The sequence below is a fragment of the Trachypithecus francoisi genome, unplaced genomic scaffold (assembly GCF_009764315.1).
Source record: "Trachypithecus francoisi isolate TF-2019V2 unplaced genomic scaffold, Tfra_2.0 Lachesis_group16, whole genome shotgun sequence".
NCBI lineage: Eukaryota > Metazoa > Chordata > Mammalia > Primates > Cercopithecidae > Trachypithecus > Trachypithecus francoisi.
Genome location: NW_022681461.1, coordinates 19548381 through 19562053, shown reverse-complemented (window position 1 = coordinate 19562053; position 13673 = coordinate 19548381). Strand labels below are relative to the sequence as shown.

At 38.8% G+C, this 13673-nt stretch overlaps 1 pseudogene across 1 annotated transcript; it reads right to left on the bottom strand.

Annotated features, from left to right (window-relative positions):
• Positions 1–1912: 1912 nt before the first annotated feature.
• On the bottom strand, positions 1913–3194 carry LOC117099312 (annotated as a pseudogene). The gene is made up of 2 exons (XR_004443759.1): positions 2874–3194; positions 1913–2733 (listed from the first exon to the last, which is right to left on the bottom strand). The product of XR_004443759.1 is annotated as a putative synaptogyrin-2 like protein (transcript).
• Positions 3195–13673: the final 10479 nt, after the last annotated feature.

The following is a 13673-nucleotide window of genomic DNA, read 5'->3' as shown; positions in this document are numbered from 1 at the left end:
CTTCTTCACTCATATATTCTATGCTTAGGCTGAAATGGCTGCAGGATGTGCTTAGATGGCACTGTCTACCTAACAGCTAGATGAGTAGCCTCCCCTGTGACTTGGGCTTCTTCAGGTAAGATGGACCTCTTACACGGCAGCTCGGGGCTCTAAAAATGAGTGTTCCAGTGAACAAGGAACATAGTGTCACTTCTGCTGTGCTTTATTGGTCAAAGCAGTAACAAGCACAGATGAAAAGAGGGTCAAAAAATGTGTGGCCATATTATAGAACTGCCCCAACAGGCATACTCCAAAGTGTCTACTGCATTACTGTTCCATGTGCCCTCTATGTGAAGAACAAGTCCCTCCCCAAATTGTTGCTTCATGATACTTCCAAAAGTATAGCAAACTATTTATATTTTTGACTCCTATCAACACCAATGTGCCAGTAGCCACACTCAAGTTATTTTCTAGACATGCATGTTACATTTGCAGTATTCCTAGGCTTTCTCATTCTCATAACTCTCTCAATTTGCTTGTGGGTACATGAGTCTGTCAGGCTCTGGTGGGAAAGTCATGCTATCATGACTATCTTTTTCCTGAGCCTTATTGTTCATTTAAAAGAAACTGCGGTGTCAAATTTTTGTTTGGACTTTCACCCAAAGGTCTTCCTGGTTTCTTCCTTCGCCAATTGCAGATGAGAAAGAGTTACGTTTTCAAAATCTGCGAGTCCCTGAATTTCTGAACTCTCTCTATTCTCTTTTATTCTTCTAATAAACTGAACCCTTGCCTTTATTTTAATGTTTTCTCAAATTAATTTAATAATAATTAATATTGCAGGCACCTGTAATCCCAGCTGCTGGTGAGGCTGAGGCAAGAGAATTGCTTGAACCTGGGAAGCGGAGGTTGCAGTGAGCGGAGATTGCACCATTGCACTCTAGCCTGGGTGACAAGAGTGAAACTCCATCTCAAATAAAAATAATAATAATAACAACAACAATAATAATAATAACAATTAACAAGTGCTTTCTGGTTTTCAACCTCTTCCCCAGGCCTACGAACTAATTCAGAACACAAATCTACCTTCCAAGTTATCTTAGGTAACAGTTAAACATGTATTTCCCCCTCACATAAATCTGGAAAGCGTTCTCCCATACTGAAAAAAAATTCCTTGCCTCTCCTAAGCATGTATAAAAGTAGTATCTTTCTACATATGTACACTTGTATATAATTCTTTAAATGGCACCCCCAGCAATTCTGGGTACCATCTTCTTTATCATCCTGGAAAAGAAAAATTATACAGTGGCATCCAACAATCCTAAAATCTCAGTGGCTTCAAACAACAAGAATTTATTTGTTATTCATGTTCCATATCTATTTAGCTCAGAAGGAAACTTTGTCTTTGGAGTCTATCAAAGCTCATGCTGATAGAGCAGCCATAATCTCAAAATTGCTGGTTGTTGGCCTAGGGAGAGGGAGGGTCCTGGAGCTTGTTGCATGGTCATATAAGCTATCCCATAGGGAAGTGATATTACTCCTCTCACGACTCAATGGCCCTAATTAGTTACATGGCCCCATCCAATCAGAAGAGAACCAAGAAGTGCAAACCCATTATGTGCTTGGAAAGTGGGAGCTGGGAATCTTTGATGAACAGCACTAATAACTACTATAGAATGTGAGGGAGTAAAAGGTAGAAATGAACAGAATATTTTTAGAAATTTTAGTCAGCTTTATTGGGTATAACTTACAAAACATAAAATTCATCTTTTTGTTCTTTTTTTTTTGAATGAGAAGACGTTTATTCCATCTTCAAACAGCATCCCAGGGCGGCGCATCTCCTCCAAAGCTTTATAATACACTGAGCACAGACAAAGTCTGGAAGCCATGAGGAGCCCCTGCCCTCCCCAGGCTTCCTAAGTAACAACTGCAGAATATTTACATAAAGCTGGGTGTTGTCAGGCAAAGACCTTCCCTGCTGCCAGGAGAGGGAGCAAGGAGGAAGTGTTGTGGGTACGAGCCCCACCCCCACGCCATGGGAGGCAGACCAGAGACCACTGGTACAGGGTGTTGGCCCCCAGATCATACAGCAGTGGGGACAGGGGGAGCAAACCTGAGTGAGGACACAGGAGCCTGGTTCTGCCCCACTGCACAGGGCAGGTGTGAGGGCTCCCCCGCGTCTTTGGCAGAAAACAGCGGCTCCCACAGCCTGACCTGGGCTGGGGGGAAGCAGAGGCACTTGTCAGTAGCACATGGGTGCCTGCTGGCTTCTAGCCACTCCAGGAAGGGCCGGGGTCATTAAAAGCAAGGAGAAACACTAGCTAAACACCCTTTCCTAAAAGTGCCCTGGAAGAGTGTGTCTGACTAAAGCCCTCTGGGCGCAGGCACTTGAGGTGTGGCTCTGCCAGCGCCCCAGGCTGGGAGGCTCCTTAGCTGTGTGTGAGTTGCACAGGATGGGACAGGCGAAGGAGGGGGCCTGGCAGTTCCAGGAGGCTCGTGGGAAAGTCCAGGGCAGAGGGGAGGGTCCTCTCTGCCCCCCTTCCCACCCCGAATGTCACTCAGTACACAGGGGCAGCTGGTAGCCCTCGGTGGTCTCCGCATTCTGGGTGAAGGGCAGCTGCTGGTAGTTGTCCACAGATGCAGCTGGGTAGGAGACGTAGGCAGTGTTGAGGTCTGGGATGGAGTCGATGTAGTTCTGGATGAAGTCGTCCACGCCAGCCTTGCAGCGCTGATAGGCCAGGAAGGCCAGCATGCCCCAGGAGAAGATGGAAAAGAAGCTGAAAGTGATGGCTGTCCACGTGGAGTTGGCCTCTAGCGGCACATCCTCCGGTTGGGTGGCCACCCACTGGTTAGTAAGGAAGCAGAAATCAACAAACCACAGGAAGGTTCAGAGAGCTGAGAAGAGCAGGTCACCAATGACCAGGTACTTGCGGTCAGTGGCGTTGCTGATCTGGGGAAAATACGCGTTGGCCGCCAAGAAGGCCGAGGCCTCAAAGGCCAGCACCCTGATGGCACTGCCATAGCGGCAGGCGTCCTCATTGTGGTTGAATACGCAGTACATCTGCTTAGACTTGCTGTAGCCCCCGCCATAGATGCAGGAGAACACGATCAAGGCAAAGATCCTGCACAGGGCGCGCCACCACCTGCGGTTGCATCAGGAAGCTCCGCAGGTCGAAGGAGCCGCCAGCCTTCGCGGCGCAGTAGGCCCCACTCTCCATGTCGCCATCGCCGCCGCCAAATTCATGTATTTTAAATGTACTGTTTGATGAGTTTTGACAAATGCATGTAGTCATGTAGCCACCACCACAATCAAGGTATAGCACATGTTAATCACTCACTATAATTGCCTTCTGTCACATAACATTCGACTCTGTTCTCACACCTCCACTCTTTGGCAACCACTGATCTGATTTCTGTCACTATAGTTTAACCTTTTCTAGAATGTCATAAAAATAGAATCATAAGGTAGGTAGTCTCTTGAGTCTGGCTTCTTTCACTGCGCTTAATGGTTTTGAGATTTATTTATGTTTATGCATAAATCATATTGTTTTTTATTGTTCTTTACTAGTATTCCATTTTGTGAATAATCAAGATTTGTTTGTTCATTAAGCCTGTTGGACATTTGGGGTGCTTCTAGTTTGGAGCTACTATGAATAAAGCCCATTGTGAACCTTTACATTCTTTGTATGAACATCTGTATGCATTTAAGTCAGGTCAATACCTAGTAGTGAAATTGCTGGGTGATGTAGTAAGCGTATGTTTAAATACATGAGAAATGATCAATCTGTTTTCTGAAGTGGCTTTGCATTTCCACCAGCCATGTCTGAGAACTCCAGTTGCACCATATTCCTGCCTATGCTGTTATTGTCAGCCACTTAAATTTTAGTCAATATAGGCTGGGTGCGGTGGCTCACACCTGTAATCCCAGCACTTTGGGAGGCCGAGGCCGGCAGATCACGAGGTCAGGAGATCCAGGCCATCCTGGCTAACACGGTGAAACCCCTTCTCTACTAAAAATACAAAAAAGTAGCCAGGTATGGTGGTGGGTGCCTGTGGTCCCAGCCACTCAGGAGGCTGAGGCAGGAGAATGGCTTGAACCTGGGAGACAGAGCTTGCAGTGAGCCTAGATTGCGCCACTGCACTCTAGCCTGAACGACAGAAAGAGACTCCGTTGAAGGGGTGGCCTGCCCCTCCACACCTGTGGGCGTTTCTCATTAGGTGGAACGAGAGACTTGAGAAAAGAAATGAGACACAGAGACAAATTATAAAGAAAGAAAAAGTGGGGCTAGGGGACTGGCGCTCAGCATACAGAGGACCCTTGGCAGCACCGGTCTCTGAGTTCCCTCAGTATTTATTGATCATTATCTTTACCATCTTAGAAAAAGGGAAGTGGCAGGATAATAGGATCAACATAGGGAGAAGGTCAGCAGTAAGACATATGAATAAAGTGCTGTGCCTTGATATGCATATGCAAACATCTCCATAAACCTTTTTAGTGCATAAAGAGCAGTATTGCCGCTAGCACGTCCCACCTTCAGCCCTAAGGCGGTTTTCTCCTTTCTCAGTAAATACAACATACAATCGGGTTTTTACACCGAGATGTTCCATTGCCCAAGGACGGGCAGGAGACAGATGCTTTTCTCTCTTTCAACTGCCAAGAGGCCTTCTTTCCTCTTATACTAGTCCTCCTCAGCACAAACCCTTCACGGGTGTCAGGCTGGGGGAGGATCAGGTCTTTCCCTTCCCACGAGGCCATATTTCAGATTATCACATGGGGAGAAACCTTGGACAATACCTAGCTTTCCTAGGCAGAGGTCCCTGCGACCTTCTGCAGTGTATGTGTCCCTGGGTACTTGAGATTAAGAGAATGGTGATGACTTTTAACCAGCAAGCTGCCTTCAGGCACTTGTTTAACAAAGCACATCACGCACAGCCCAAAATCCGTTAAACCTTGAGTCACCAGAGCACATGTCTCTTGCAAGGACACGGTTGGGGGTAGGGTTGCAGATTAACAGCATCTCAAATACAGAACAAAATGGAGTCTCTTATGTTTACTTCTTTCTATATAGACATAGTAACAGTCTGATAGCTTTCATTTCCCCACATTCCATCTCAAAAAAAAAAAAAATTAGTCATTATAATGAATATGTAATGGTATTTCATTATGGTTTTAGTTGCTGTTTATTAACTGAAGAAATTGAGTGTCTTTTCATTTACTATTTGTATAGCCTTTGTGATGTGTATGTTCAAATCTTCTGTACATTAAAAAAATTGAACTAGTTTCTTCTTGTTATTGAATAGTAAGAGTCCTGCACACTTCTGGATACAGATTCTTTATCACATATATGTTTTGTAAAGATTTCATGCCTATTTGTGGTATGTCTTTCCATGTATTTAACAGAGTCTTTTGAGAAGCAAACATTTAAAAGTCCAACTTATTCATTTTTTCTTATGAAGTTTATGCTTTTTGTGTCCTACCAAAAATCTTTGCCTAGCCCCAAATCACAAAATCTTCCTCTGTAGTTTATTCAAGAATATTTATAATTTTATTTTATTTATTTATTTTTTTGACACAGAGTCTTGCTCTGTCACCCAGGCTGTAGTGCAGTGGCATGATCGTGGCTCATTGTAACCTTTGCTTCCTGGGTTCAAGTGATTCTCATGCCTCAGCCTCCTGAGTAGCTGGGATTACAGGCATGCACCACCACACCTGACTAATTTTTGTATTTTTTAGTAGAGGTAGGGTTTCACCATGTTGGCCAGGCTGGTCTCAAACTCCTGGCCTCAAGTGATCCACCTGCTTTGGGCTCCGAAAGTGCTGGGATTACAGGCATGAGCCACTGCACCCAGCCTATATTTATAATTTTAGTTCTAACATTTAGCTCTATGATCTATATGGAATTATTTTTGGTATATGGTGTGAGGATAAGGGTTGAAGCTCATTTTTTGGGCCCAATTATTATTACCACTTATTGAAAAACTATACTTTTCCCATTGAATTACCTTAGAACATTTGCCCCCCCAAAAATCAATTGTATAGGTCTATTTCTGGAGTTTCTATTCTGTTCTATGAATAGTTAGATAGATAGATAACAAGGTAGACAGATAGGTATGTAGGTAGGTAGGTAGATAGACATCGATTGATAGATATGTATGTATTCTGTTCTGTGAAGATGTATACATATAGATAGATATATAAATATTTAGACATATACAAATGTCTATCCTTATGCCAATACCACATTATCTTGGTTACTGAAGCTTTATAGTAAGCCTTACGCCTGGTAATATATCTCCAACTTTGTTCTTTTTCAAAATCGTTTTGCTTATTCTGTTTCTGTGTTTCCATATAAGATTTAGATCCAGCTTAATATCCCTACCAAAAATCATACTGCTGTTTTTATTGTGTTTGGAAAGAATCTATTGATCACTTTAGGAAAAATTGGCATCTTAATAATACTGAGTCTTCTGATTCATGAACATAGTATATCTCCCCTTTTCCTTAGGTCTCTTAACTTAGTAATTTTTTTGTCATTTTAAATTTATTGGTATAAAGGTATTCATAATATTCCCTTATTATAATTTTAAGGTAATTAGCACCTGTAGTGCTGTCTCCTTTTTCATCTGTAATACTGAAAAATTGTGCTTTCTCTCTTTTTGATCAGTCTGGCTAGATATTTATTTCATTGATCTTTTCAAAGAATCAACTTTTATACAGGTTTTAACATATTTTATTGGCCGGGCGCGGTGGCTCAAGCCTGTAATCCCAGCACTTTGGGAGGCCGAGACGGGCGGATCACGAGGTCAGGAGATCAAGACCATCCTGGCTAACACGGTGAAACCCCGTCTCTACTAAAAATACAAAAACTAGCCAGGCGAGGTGGCAGGTGCCTGTAGTCCCAGCTACTCGGGAGGCTGAGGCAGGAGAATGGCATAAACCCGGGAGGCAGAGCTTGCAGTGAGCTGAGATCTGGCCACTGCACTCCAGTCCGGGCGACAGAGCGAGACTCTGCCTCAAAAAAAAAAAAAAAAAAAAAAAAAAAACATATTTTATTATATTTAACTTTAAGTAGTTCATGTTTTTTGTGCTATAGTTAATGCTATTTTTTAAGAAATTTCAATTTCTAATTGCTCATTGATCTTATATTGAAATAATATTGATTTTCATATATTGGCCTTGTAAAACTCATAAGTTTTGAGTTTCTTAAACTATCCCTGTTTGTGGACAACATGATTCTATATCTAGAAAACCCCATAGTCTCAGCTCAAAAGCTTCTTCAGGTGATAAACAACTTCAGCAAAGTTTCAGGATACAAAATCAATGTGCAAAAGTCATAGCCTTTCTATATATCCACAACAGCCAAGCTGAGAGCCAAATCTGGAATGCAATCCCATTCACAGTTGCCACAAAAAGAATAAAATACCTAGGATTACAGCTAATCAGGAAGGTGAAAGACCTCTACAATGAGAATTACAAAGCACTGCTCAATGAAGTCAGGGATATCACAAAGAAATGGAAAAACACTCTACGCTCACAGATAGAAACAATCAATATCATTAAAAAGGCCACATTGCCCAAAGCAATCTATAGATTCAATGCTATTCCTCTCAAATTACCAGCGACATTCTTCACAGAACTAGAAAACAAAAACATTTAAAAATTCATATGGAGCCAAACAAGGAGCCTGAATAGCCAAGGCAATCCTAAGCAAAAAGAACAAAGTTGGGTCCATCATGTTACCTGATTTCAAACTTACTACAGGGCTACAGTAAGCAAAATGGCATGGTACTGGTACAAAAACAGTCATACAGACCAATGGAACTGAGAGGCCAGAACTAATGCTGCACACCTATGACCATCTGATCTTCAACAAAGCTGATAAAAACAAGCATTGTGGGGAAAAAAACACCTCCCTATTCAATAAATGGTGCTAGGATAACTGGCTAGCCATATGCAGAAGACTGAAACTGGACCCCTTCCTTAACTATATGCAAAAACCAACTCAAGATGGATTAAAGACTTACATATAAAACCAAAATGATAAAAACCCTGGAAGACAACCTAGACAATACTATCCTGTACATAGGAATGGGCAAAGATTTCATGATGAAAATGCCAAAAGCAATTGCAACTAAAGCAAAAATTGACAAATGGGATCTAATTAGACTTAAGAGCTTCTGCACAGCAAAAGAAACTATTAATAGAGCAAACAGACAATGTACAGAATGGGAGAAAATATTTGCAAACTATGCATCTCACAAAAGTCTAATATCCAGCACCTGTAAGGACCTTAAACACATTTACAAGAAAAAATAACCCCATTAAAAAGTGGGCAAAGGACATGAACAGATACTTTTCTAAAGAAGGTATACATACAGCCAACAAACATACGAAAAAAAGCTCAATATCACTGATCATTACAGAAATGCAAATCAAGACCACAGTGAGATACCATCTATCACCAGTCAGAATGCTATTATCAAAAAGTAAAAAAAAAAAAAAAATAGATGTTGGTGAGGCTGTGGAGAAAAGGGAACACTTTTACACTGTTGGCGGAAGTAAATTAATTCAACCACTATGGAAAACAGTATGGCGATTCCTCAAAGAGCTGAAAACAGAACTACCATTCAACCCAACAATCCCATTAATGGGTGTATACCCAGAGGAATATAAATCATTCTACCATAAAGACATATGCAGATGAAAGTTCATTACAGCCCTGTTCATAATAGCAAAGACATAACATCAACCTAAATGCTCACCAATGACAGATTGAATAAAGAAAATGTGGTACATACACACCATGGAATACCATATAGCTATACAAAAAAGCAAGATCATGTCTTTTGTGGGAACATGGATGGAGTTGGAGACCATTATCGTTAGCAAACTAACACATGAACAGAATCCAAATACTGTGTATCCTCCCACTTATAAGTGGGAACTAAATGATGAGAACTCATGAACACACAGAAGGGAACAACAGACTCTGGGGCCTACCTGAGGGTGGAGGGTGGGAGGAGGAAGAGGAGTAGAAAACATAACTGTTAGGTATACAGGCTTAGTATCTGGGTGATGAAATAATCTGTACAACAAACCCCTGTGACACAAGTTTACTTACCTAAGAAACATGCACATGTACCCTCGAACCTAAAATAAAAGTAAAGAAAAAGAATTTCCTATTAATTTTAATTATAATTATTTATATTTTTATAATTATTTAACATTAATTTTATAATGTAATATATGATGTTTTGCTCATATATGACAATTCTAAATTGTAATTTACAACATAAAATCATACTTTATATTAAGTAATATATTTTCTTAATTTTTAAGATTCCTTAGGAGCATGATAATATTTGCAAATAATGACAGTTTTATTCTTTCCTTCCAAGTTGTGTGCCTTTTCTTTCTTTTTCTTGTTTTATGGCATTAAGACCTTCAAAACCAAATTGAATTAAAATGGCAAAAGCAGACATCTTTACCTTTCTCCAGTCTTGGGTGCAAAGCTTTCAGTTTTTGCCACTAGATGTAATATTAGCTATAGGTGTTTATAAGATGTCCTTTTTCAGGTTGAGGAAGTTCCCTTCTATTCCTAGTTAGCTGACAGTTTTTACCATGAAGGGTGTTGAGTTTTGTCAAATACTTTCTCTGTATATCTTAAGGTAATTACATGAGTTTTGAAATATATTAACCTGGTAAACTATATTGGTTGATTGTCAAACATCAAACAAACCTTGCATTCCTGGAATAAACCTCATTTGGTAATGAACTATTATTTTTCTTTTTTTAAATTTAGTTTGCTAATATTTTGTTAGGGAATGATCATGAGGAATATTGGACTGTAGTTTTCTTTTCTAGTAATACTACAGTCTAGTTTGGATAACAGGGTGATGCTAGCCTGATAAAATGAGTTGGGAACTGTGCTGTCTATTTTTTGGAATAGTTAGGGTAGGATTGGTGAAATTTTTAGTGAAAATATTAGGTAGAATTTACCAGTAAAGCAATTTGGGGCTGAAGTTTTCTTTGTATGAAGGTTTTTAAACTATAAATTTAATATCTTCAATTAATATTGGGCTACTGAAGTTATTCTTTTTTTTCTTGAGTGAGCTTTAGCAATTGTGTGTTTCAAATGATTTGTACATTTCATCTAAGATATTTAATTTATTGGCATAAAATTATTCACAATATTCCTTTGATATCATTGTAAGGTTGTTAGCATCTGTAGTGATGTCCCCTTTTTCATCTGTGATATTGAACAATTGTGGTTTCTCTCCTTCTGGTTAGTCTGGCTAGATGTTTATTTCACCGATATTTTCAAAGAATTGACTTTTGGTTTAGTTCAATTTTTCTATTATTTTTCTGTCTTCTAGTTCATTTGTTTTTTTTCTCTTTATTATTTCTTAACCTTCTTTCTTCAGGTTTCATTTGCTCTTCTTTCTCTAGTTTCTTTAAATAGTGGCTTAAATAATTGATGTTAACCTTTTTTTCTATTCTAATATCAATATTTCATGCTAAAATTTTCCTTTAACAGGGTTTTAACTGTATTGCATACATTTTGCTATGTTGCGTCTGTTAATGTTCAGTTCAGGATATTTGCTAATTTCCTTTGTGATTTCTTCTTTGAACCATAGGTTAGTAAAAGGGTGTTGTTTTATTTCCAGATAATTTTAAAGCTATCATTCTTTTATTGATTTCTAGTTTAATGCTTTGTAGTCAGAGAATATGCATTGTATTATTTCAATCTTTAGAAAAATTTTAAGCCTGCGTCATGGCCCAGGAAATGTTATTTCCTGGTGAATGTTCCATCGGATTTGAAAATAATACATATTCTCCCGTCACTGAGTAGAATAGTCTATGAATGTTAATTAGGTCAAGTTTTTAATAGTGTTCCCCTATAGCCTTTTTGATATTTTACTTGTTTTATTACTTAATTATGAAAATATCCAATAGAATTGTGGATTTGTTTATTTTTCTTTCAGGTCTGTCAGTTTCTTGTTCACATAGTTTAAGGCTCTAATTGTAGGTGCATAGTCATTAATATTACTAAGTATTTATGTTGATTTGATCCCTTTATCATTATAAAATGTTCCTTCCTATCCCCAGAATTATCTTTGCTTGGAAATGTACTTTCATATTAATATAGCCACTCCAATTTCTTTTCAGTAGTGTTTATATGGTTTATCTTTTGCCAAATTTTTGCCTTTAACTTATTTGTATATTTATACTTAAAGTAGTTTTTATGTAGATACCTATGATTGGTTTTATGGAGTCTAAAATCTCTGATTTGCAACTGAAGTTTTAAAATCATTTACATTTGATTATATGATTGCATCTAAATCTACCATCTTGTTATTTGTGTTCTCTTTGAATATGTTCCTTGTTTCTTCCCTCTTTTCCAGCCTTCTCTTGGCAGCACATTTTTGTTTAGTGTTTTTATGATTCTACTTTATTTCCACTATTGGATTATTAAACATAACATTTTGTTTTATGTTTTTAGGGTTGTTCTAGGGTTTACGATAAAATATTTATCTTGTCACATTTTACCTTCAAATATCATACAACTTCCTGCATCTAGCAAGAGTCTCACAAATGGCAGTGAATTCTCTCAGCTTTTGTTTTTCTGAAACTTCCTTTATTTTGTTTTCATTTTGGAAAGATATTTTCACTGGTTATAGAATCTCAGTTGACAGTGTTTTACTTTGTTTTAAATATGTTGCTACAGTGTTTCCTGGCTTGCAGAACATAGGAGGAAATATCTGAGGTCATTCTTATCTTTGCTCCTTGGTACATACAGAGTCTTTTTTTTCTCAAGCAGCTTTTTGGATTTTTTCTTTATCAACTGTTTCCGGCAATTTGATTCTGATGTTCCTCAGGGTAGTTTTCTTTATTCTGTTTGCTGTCCATTGATTTTATTAAAACTATAGTTTTTAGTTTTCATATTGAGTTTGGAAATATTTTGACTAAAGTTTCTTTCAATATTTTTTCTTCCTTTTCCATTCCTCTTCTTTTTGGAATCCAGTTATACATATGCTAGTTTTTTTATATTTCCCAGGGCTCATTGATGCTCTGTGCATTTTTTTTCCTGGTGCTTTTTTCTTCTCTGTACTCTCTGTGCTCCAAAAAACTTGCTTGCATTCAAGTTCACTGATTTTTTTTCTTCTGCAATGTCTATAATCCGTTAATTTTATCTAATATATTTTTCAATGTGATTTTTGCTTTGATTTTATTTATAGTTGTTTCATTTATTTATTTATTTTTTGAGACGGAGCTTCACTTTCATTGCCCAGGCTAGAGTGTAATGGCATGATCTCGGCTCACTGCAACCTCTGCCTCCTGGGTTCAAGCAATTCTCCTGCCTCAGCCTCCCGAGTAACTGGGATTACAGGTATGCGCCACCACGCCCAGCTAATTTTGTATTTTTGGTAGAGATGGGGTTTCTCCATGTTGGTTAGGCTGGTCTCAAACTCCGGAACTCAGATGATCTGCCCACCTCAGCCTCCAAAAGTGCTGGGATTACAGGTGGGAGCCATAGCACCTGGCCTCATTTTTATAATATATTATCAATTTCTCTCCTAATCATGTTTGTGTGTTACCTTTTATAACACTGGTCATTTATAATAGCTATTTTAATCTTCTACTCTGTTAATTATATTATCTCTACCATTTATGAGTCTATTTTTAGTAAATAATTTTTCTCCTGGTTACACAGTTCCCATTTTTGGGCTTCCTTGTATGTCTAGTAATTTTGATTGGATGCTGGGCATTTTAAATTTTATACAGTTAAGGCTGAATGTTGTATTCCTTTAAAAATGTTGAATATTTTCTTTCTGATAGATAGGTTATTGGCAGTGTGGCTTTAACTTTTTGAGGTTGTTTTAAGATCCACTCTTTCAGAGGGGGTCTAGAACAGCCTTTTTCTGGAACGAATTTCTTTCATCCATTTCTGAGGTGTATCTGAGTGGTACTAAATGTACTCAATGGTGCCTCTCCAGTTTGGTTGTAAGAAACACTAATAATTTATGTGTTAGTCTGGGGATTGTTCATCTTACAGTTCCCCAGTAATTATTTCTCCCTCCAGAGTTGTTCTTTCCCAGCTCCATGGGGTCTCATCATATACATTTGCAGATAAATATTTTGTCAAAATGTGAGGAAACATCTATGTGAACTTATAGAGTTTATTCTCTCTGTATATCTGTCCTCTTGGGTACTCTGCCCAACAAATTCTAGTTGCCTGAAATATAATCTCTGTCTCCTTAATTAATGAAGATTGCCAAACTCTTTCTGTGTCACAGTTCAAGGAGAGAAAAAACCTAGGCAGTGGTGGGAGGCCGAGGCAGGCAGATCACAAGGTCAGGAGATCAAGACCATCCTGGCTAACACGGTGAAACCCCATTTCTAGTAAAAAAAAAAAAAAAAAAAAAAAAAGAAAGAAAAAAAATTAGCTGGGCATGGTGGCGGGTGCCTGTAGTACCACCTACTCAGGAGGCTGAGGTGGGAGAATGGTGTGAACCCGGGAGGTAGAGCTTGCAGTGAGCCGAGATCGTCGCCCACTCCAGCTGGGGCGACAGAGCGAGTCTCCATCTCAAAAACAAAAAACAAACAAACAAAATCTAGGCAGTGGTAGGGTTCACTTCTTTTATTTCTCGTTTTTCAGGAATCAAAATTCATTGCTACTTTTGTTGAATGTCTG